This window comes from Limulus polyphemus, unplaced genomic scaffold, assembly GCF_000517525.1.
Source record: "Limulus polyphemus unplaced genomic scaffold, Limulus_polyphemus-2.1.2 Scaffold2706, whole genome shotgun sequence".
Classification (NCBI taxonomy): Eukaryota; Metazoa; Arthropoda; class Merostomata; order Xiphosura; family Limulidae; genus Limulus; species Limulus polyphemus.
Genome location: NW_013668316.1, coordinates 76337 through 84329, shown reverse-complemented (window position 1 = coordinate 84329; position 7993 = coordinate 76337). Strand labels below are relative to the sequence as shown.

At 34.6% G+C, this 7993-nt stretch overlaps 1 protein-coding gene and 1 long non-coding RNA gene across 3 annotated transcripts in view; one reads left to right on the top strand and one right to left on the bottom strand.

The window, feature by feature from the left end:
• The window catches only part of LOC106467688 (proclotting enzyme-like), a 38468-nt gene extending 32843 nt beyond the window's left edge, over window positions 1-5625 (bottom strand). Inside the window, exon 1 of one of the 2 annotated variants that reach the window (XM_013928064.2) lies at window positions 5141-5625. The gene's annotated coding sequence lies outside the window, so the exon portion shown is untranslated. The remainder of the gene's footprint in view (window positions 1-5140) is intronic. The other variant, XM_022395889.1, reaches the window with a different exon arrangement.
• LOC111087829 overlaps window positions 5285-7993 on the top strand; it is a 14732-nt gene continuing 12023 nt past the window's right edge. The window contains exon 1 of the long non-coding RNA XR_002612459.1: window positions 5285-5902. This is a non-coding gene — a long non-coding RNA (uncharacterized LOC111087829). The remainder of the gene's footprint in view (window positions 5903-7993) is intronic.

Below are 7993 nucleotides of genomic sequence, written 5' to 3'. Positions count from 1 at the left end.
GCCTAGTGGTTCAATGGGGTTGGAGGTATTAAAAACCCCCCCCCCCCCAAAAAAAAAAAAAACTGGTAGCGCACATACACACATTGCTTTGATACTAGTTCATATGAAAAAAAACATAAAATAATATTTTGGGACAACGTGGGACCTGTAAGTCAATCTTCACTATCCCATACTCAAAACTAAATTATTATAAATAAATGACAAAAAAAAGAAGCTAGCCCTTATCATTCATTTACTTATCAAGCTTTCTCTTAAACTCAATTAAATTTACTGCCTCCACAACATCCGAAGGCAACCCATTCCAAAAGCCAACCACCCTGTTAGTAAAATAAAACTGTCTTAGCTGAAGATGACTCCTACAGTGTCAAAATTTAAATTTTTTTGTCCCCTAGTCTTACTATTCTCACTGTTAAGTATGGAAAAAAAAAAATGATGCATCAAAACTATCAATAATGTTTACAATCTTAAACCCCTCAATCAGATCCCATCTAACTTTTCTTTTTGCAAGAGAAAATAATTTGAGAGATTTCAACCTCTCCTCGTATGACAACCCCCTCCACCCCAGGAATCATTCTAGTAACCCTTCTCTGAACCCTTTCCAACAACTCAATGTCCTTCCTAAGGTAAGGAGCCCAAAAATGAACACAATACTCCAAATGTGGTATAACCAGTGACCTGTACAATGAAATTATAATCTCTTTAGATTTGTATTCAATATTTCTGTAGATACAACTTAAAATACTATTTGTGCTACCACTTGCAACAGCTTAGTTGACTCAAGAGACTGATCAACCATTACACCAAGATCCCTTTCTTTCATGACACTCTTAAGGTTATTCTCATCCAAATTATACTTATAATTGAAATTGTGATAACCCACATGCTTTAGCTTGCATTTATTATAATTAAAACCCATTTGCCATTTATTTGCCCAACTCACTAAATGATCTAAATCATTTTGTAAATCAGCAAGATCTTCACAATACCTTAATATCATCTACAAATTTAAATAATTTATTGATCACCCCCGTCATGAATGTCATTAATGTAAATCAAAAACAGCAAGGACCAAGCCCTGAGGTACCCCACTCGTAACATTAATCTAGTTTGACTGAACTCCATTTGTAACAAACCTCCGCTTTCTTAAATCCAACCACTGTTCTATCCAATTTGCCAACTTATCCCCCACATCTATAGAGTTAACATTTTTTTTTACGAGTATTTTATGTGTCACCTTATCAAATGCTTTCTAAAAATCCAGATACACCAAATCTACACCACTACCCTCACCTACATAAGCAGTAACCTTTTCAAAGAATGTTAAGGGATTCGTCAGACAAGAATTTCCCTTAGTGAAACCGTGTTGACTATCTAATAAAAATTCTAAACTTTGTTAAATATCTTTACAAAGCATCTTTTATAAGACTTTCTAAAACTTTTCCCACAACTGATGTAAGACTAATGGGTCTATAATTACTGGGACAATTTTCAATCACATCCTTTGAAAAGAGGAGTGACATTAGCAAGCTTCCAATCCTCTGGTATCTGCCCATACTAAGCACTACTGGGCTCAGTGATATTATTCACAAATTTGCTGTATCATTATTCGTAGCCTTAATTTCCATATGTATCATATGCAAACTGCATACAGTTGCGCCACAGTTTTTATTTTCTAGCCTGGCATGACCTGGTGATTTGGACACTCGATTCGAAATTTACTGTTCGCGAGTCCAAATCTCGTTACCAAACATGCTCGCCCGTTTTTGCCGTAGGGGCGTTATAATGTTACTATCAATCCCAGTGTACCGTAGTTTATTTCTGGCCTTGCATGGCCTGTTGGTTATAGCATTCGATTCAAAACATGCTGGTCAGGAGTTCGAATCCCGTTACCGAACATGCTCGTCCTCTCAGCCGTAGGGGCGTCATAAAGTAAAAATCAATCCCACTATACGTTAGTAGAGTGGCCCAAGAGTTGTTGGCGATTGGTGTTGACTAGCTTACCTTTACTCTAGTTTATAACTCCTAAATTAGGGACAGCTAGTGCATAAAGCCCTCTGGTAGTTTTGCGTAAAATTCAAACAAACAAATCTTATTTTCTAAAATCCAAAATTCAGTACAAACGTTGCTCAATTTTAGTCAATAAAAGATATTTTCGTAAAACAATCCGTAAAATTCTTAAGTTCGCCAAAAATTAAATATTTTACTTCGTCTATATTAATGGGTATTGAAATGTCAATATGTTTAAAAACACTTTGAACGTCAATATCATTTCAGCATAACAGAGGGCGTACATTAAAAGTAATTACTTACATAATAATTTTGTCACACTAACATAAACTGAACTTTGTGTACCTTGTCACTTTGCAACTGAACATTAAAGAAAGTACTCGAACATTATTTTTCATATTTGTTTCAAAATGTCATACAATCGATACATATTCTATTTTTAACCGCTCTCCGGTAGCTTGGGAGTAAGTTCGAAAACTTATAGCGCTAAGAATTAGGGCTCGATCACTGCTATGGGTACTTCATGAACATTTGCGCTTAAAGAAACAAACATATTTAAACCAAATTTGTATATTAGATAAGATTAAATAAATTTGTCACATATTGCTTGTACCCATTTATAGATTATAGTGTGTAGGCCTAAGCTTTTCTTTTGCTTTTTTCCCCCCAAGATTAACACTCACAGAACAGGGCTCTAACTGTGCTTTATCGGAAAATCTTCCTTCCTTCTTCAGGGACGAGGAAGGAAGAAGGAAAGACAATCTTCCGTTTAATCGTTGTGTACTCTATTTCCTTTAGAAACATGATGTAATACGAAAACCTGGCCAACGAGTGATGTTAAAACTTGAATTAAACGCTGTCTAATATGTATGAAGCATGTATATTACGTCTTTCCACAATTTAACTCATGAAGAGATAAGACTAACGATCTAGTAGTTGTGTTGATTTACGTATATAGTTTGTTTGTTTGTTTTACATATTAATTTACCTATGTTACGAGTTTTAAAAACGAAAGCAACTAAATGGTAATTTCAATATCTAATAAACCGAATATATTGTTACCTCATTCTTAGTTATATTGTAAAAAAAATAATTGTTTTCACGACATTTAAGAAATGTGGCCTTTATTAAACTCATTAATGCATTATATTTGATTAACGGCCAAACTCAAACATTAGGAGCACAAGCAAATCATCATTATTGAAATGGTATTGTTACGATAGCGGAAGTCACGTGACTCTGGTAACACGTGATGAGTTTCTAGAAGATCCACGAACAGACGAGATGTACGCTTTTATAATATAAAAGACCGACAAGAAGTGACGGCAACAACTGAATTGCAGACAGAGATAGAGACGGACAATTGAGTCAAGCGCGGTAGTAGGTAAAGTGCGTGAATCGTTCGTTGTGAATTATAGCGTTTGAAAACTAGTTTATTCTTTCACAATACAACTTTGCAATACACTTAATTTCCACAGTCACTTTAACTTAAAATTTTAGAAAGGGCTTGTATTGTTAAAGTTTCTTCGGAAAGAATTTTTACGGAAAATTATCAAACGAACACAGAGATGTAACAGTGTGTGTGTGTGTGTGTGTGTGTGTGTGTGTGTGTGTGTTTAACGAACTCTATTCAAATCACCATTATTTTTTTATTTTTTTTGCAAATAAACCATGAATTGCAATGTGATAAATTTTAAAGGTGGGATATGATACAGAAAAAGTAGGTTAACCATTATCAGATGTAAAGACTTTAAAAATTCTTACTTGGTATTATAAAAGTGTACTGCGTTGAATCAGACCGAATGCAAAAGTAGAGTTTCATTTAAATTATGAAATTCAACGAAGACGAATCCAGGAAAATGATAACCATTAATAATACAAAATGGTAATATTAACACTAAAAATCACCGTCATTATTACTTAGCACTAGCGAAAATAATTCACAAGACTATAGCCACTGCTTCCCGTATCTTATATTAACGAAACAGTTGTATTATTTTCAAACTGTACATTTGGGGTTAAGTCATTTAAAAATCACGTTAAGAACAATTAATACATTATTCAAGACGTAAACATTTCCTAGAACAAGTACGATAATGGAATAATATCTAGAGCCGCTGAATACGCTATCACTGATTTTGGTCCGATAGAGGGAAGGCAGCTAATCTACGGCACCCACCGCCAACTCTTGGTTTACTCTTGTCCGACCGTATAGTGGTAGTTAACTATCACTCTTATAGAGCTTCTATGACTCCAAAGTGTGGGACGAATTACTGTAGTAAAGGAACAAATCTTGAAACCTCGGATTCACAATCTGGCTACACTTACCATTAGGCCACACCCCGCCACGCTGAATTTGAAAGCCCAGAACTGATGCACATAGTAATGTACATTTTTTATTTTCCCGTCTTGCACACTGGCACATAAGAGGAACTGGAGAGACAACAAACATCTGTATATTTTCTGTTTCGTGTAACGAATTCGTTAAAAGGAAAAATATATATATATATTAAATTACAGTAGTCACTTGACCCCGTTTTAGGCGATACAAGCAGTCAGTTTTTGTTTGTTTAATTACATTGAGGGAACATTAGTCTCAGTTTTGTATAGCTTAAACATATAATGTACACTATGAGTGAGAGAAAGAAAAAAAAGTATAAACCCAATATTATGCATAATTTTTCAGCTATTGCTTCTGACACTTAAGTTAAGAATACTGTGGATTTACAAGTCAAGAAAGAATAATAAATTTAACGGAGCACTAATAAGAAAACCTTTTGATAATATTATGGATTTGCACGTCTAGAAAATAAGAAAATACATCTAGCTGATAAGTATATAACTGTGGGATATAACATCACATCTGAACATCTTCTTACTTTTATTACATGACTTGGCTTACAATTTGTAATACAAGTTACATTTAACCGACTTCGTGACTTCAAAGATTACTGTGAAGGCATTTTATTTAAAATAAATTAACTCGAAACTAAAATTTCCACTTTGCTTTTATGATAACTTTACCTACATCGGTAACGTACTTTATCCAGCTGCAAAATACATTCTCTCCTCCGGGACAATTCTTAATCGAATTGATTAATAAATAAATAAAATTATCGTTTACTTTACTTACCCAAACACCACGGCGTATGTGAAATGGTAGACTTTGAGCACAGTGTCGTTTAGTTTGGTTTATAACGCCGAATTTTGAGAACTACTTTCCAAGCAATCAGAGTGGCGGGACTACAGGCTTCCCGTGTAGCTTTCGCGGAATTAAACAACCAGGTAGTGCGTCTAATGAGAAGCCTAAACTATTAACCTCGGAAAGAAGAGTTGGAATTTGCATGCGGGGAAGAAAGTTATGTTTTCAATATGATTCGCAGTTCAATGGCAATTTAGAAAAGGAAAACGCGAATTTCTTCAGACGACGCAGGGAAATACGCATGGATGAACCACCATAGATCAAGATTTAGCCCGTGAACTATTCGTATGAGGACGGGACAACCCCCTTATGTTAGGAAATAATTCCGGTTTAAGGACGTGTTTGCTACGTTAGCTCATGCGCATTCTCAGCCCAACTTAAGTAATGTTCGGTTTTCCCCCAGTGTCGCCTGAGGCGCAGTAAACAACTATTAACCTGTAGAAACGCAGAAAGACCACTCTGGTCTTCTATGAAAACAGAATGAGAATCTCAACCATTGCATAACAAAGTTGCTACGATATAAACGTCTACATCTATGGACGCTTCCGTCTCCGGATGTCTTGTTATAAGTTTTCGAATGTGCTTCCCGTTTCTCGTGGATTTAGTGAACGTATTTCTGGAGTTGGATTCTTTTGAACTTCCAATTTAGATCATAATCAGCTACATCGTAACACATGAAGAAGTAACTGAAAGGTATTTACGAAACGTACTTGGGTGGAAGTACAAGACTTTCATATAAATCAGTTTATGAGCCATAGGTATTCTTAAGCCTTGAAGTTGAGGCTCATCAAATTTGATATAATAGGTTATTTGTTTTTATATGTCACGGTTAAGTGAAGAGCGTTATTCAATGCAAGTTTGTAAATTATCTCGAAAGCTTAGGGTTAATATATGAAGTGTGTGTATGTGTGTTGGAAGATATAAATGAATTCGTAAAAAGTCCACAACTACCGATTACGATATACTTGTTTCTGTGTAATTACCCATTAATATGTGTTTTATTCTATATTATTATTATATTAGCATGTTTTCTTCTATAAAATATTTCTCACGTAATTTTGAAACAATACTTTTTTTACGCGATTTTACTTAACATTAAAACCTTTTTTCGTAAGGGCGCTAAACGCCACTAACATACACTTCCGCTCACAACGGGAAGTAGAATGAACTATCTATATCGACACCTTGGCCATATCATTTTGGGCTCTCCAGCTAAGGAAATTCTTTATGGGGATAATTATAGCAGATGTGTGTTTCTTTCGGCTCGGAACCGAACAAGGAGTTTTAGCACTATTGCCTCTCCTTCTTCCCGTTTGCTTTGTGCTTGGGTAATAAACTGATATGACTTCAGTGTTAGTAACTGCAAATTTACCATTTCTTTATATATGGGTAATTCCAAAAGATCCGCCATTTTTGTTGTTGTATCTGTAATTCCAAAATACTCGCCGTTCCTCTATAACCGTCATCCAGAATGTAAGCCTTTTGTACTATCCGCCGCTCAAAAAATTCGCTATTTCTTTATATAGCAGTATGTCATTTCAAAATCGAGGCATGTGTACTTAGCGTTGTTACAAAATAATATCAAGTTTAAGATTCGAATGATCAACGTAATAATAATTATTATTGTATTGGCGTTACAGCTTGTTGCACGTTTTTGCGTTCGACAGTCACGTGTTATATGGCCAGAGTTGATATCTGGTTCCTTTTGATCTTTTAAATTACATCTAAAATATTCTACTCAGAAAACATTATTTCGAAAGTAATAGTGACTGTACATGTGGTTTAATTATTTTTAGAGAATAAAGTATAATATTACGGGATTTATCTAAATATATAATATTGGCGACACCTAGTTTTAAGAAAAAAGTGAAATCATTTTCGATTGAAGGTATACAGAACCTAAAGTGGCCTCAACGAAATTATGCTCGTTTAACTTCATCACTTTGTTGTAGGTTTTAAACTATTTTCTGAATATTCATATTGGCAGTGCTGAAAATAATGTGTTTTAAAGGCTACAGCTAAAATGTAAAGTTATTCTATTTATTATCGATTGATCGCTATTTCTTTATATACTTCATAAAGCCCTGCTATACTGCTATTTTCTCCTACATGTTGTCTTGCATATCGAGCGTCATCATATTTTGATATTACCACAATTGTTAGCCGCGACATTGAGTGGATCAGTTTTTTGTTGTTGTTGTTTTTTAGTAGAAACTTTTTAGCTCGTAGCTCACAATCATTTCTCCACCGATTGGAGATTGAAAGGCAGTTTTGGACTCTAGGAGTGAAGCCCTTTCGATTGATGTATTTGATCACGCCAAAGGTCTTAGAGATTAATTTACTCTAATTCTGCCTACTAAAAGAATTTCAGTTTGATGGTAGGCTGGTAGATATCCTGATGAGTAATAAAATCGAATCAGGTATACGTGCTCCCCACGCTTGGTATTTCTGGCTCACAAAAATATAGCTAATAAAAAGAGAGAAAAAAAACATGTCTCGGAGATTAATTTACTATAAGCATACCTAAAATAATTTAAAGTGCCACGGCTATTGCGAGTTCCCTCTTGTTTAATATTGACATCATACTTTCAAGTCACACTCTACATATCCTTTTAATTTGCTGCAAATATATATTTTATATGTGATTATTGGTGGTTAATGTGAAAAATTTAATAACCTATATGATTAAGTAAATCCCCGAAGTTCTAATGCCAAAGTATTTATCACATGTTAGTAGGTCATTGACCTGTATGTTATTTTTCATACATTCACACTAAACCATTC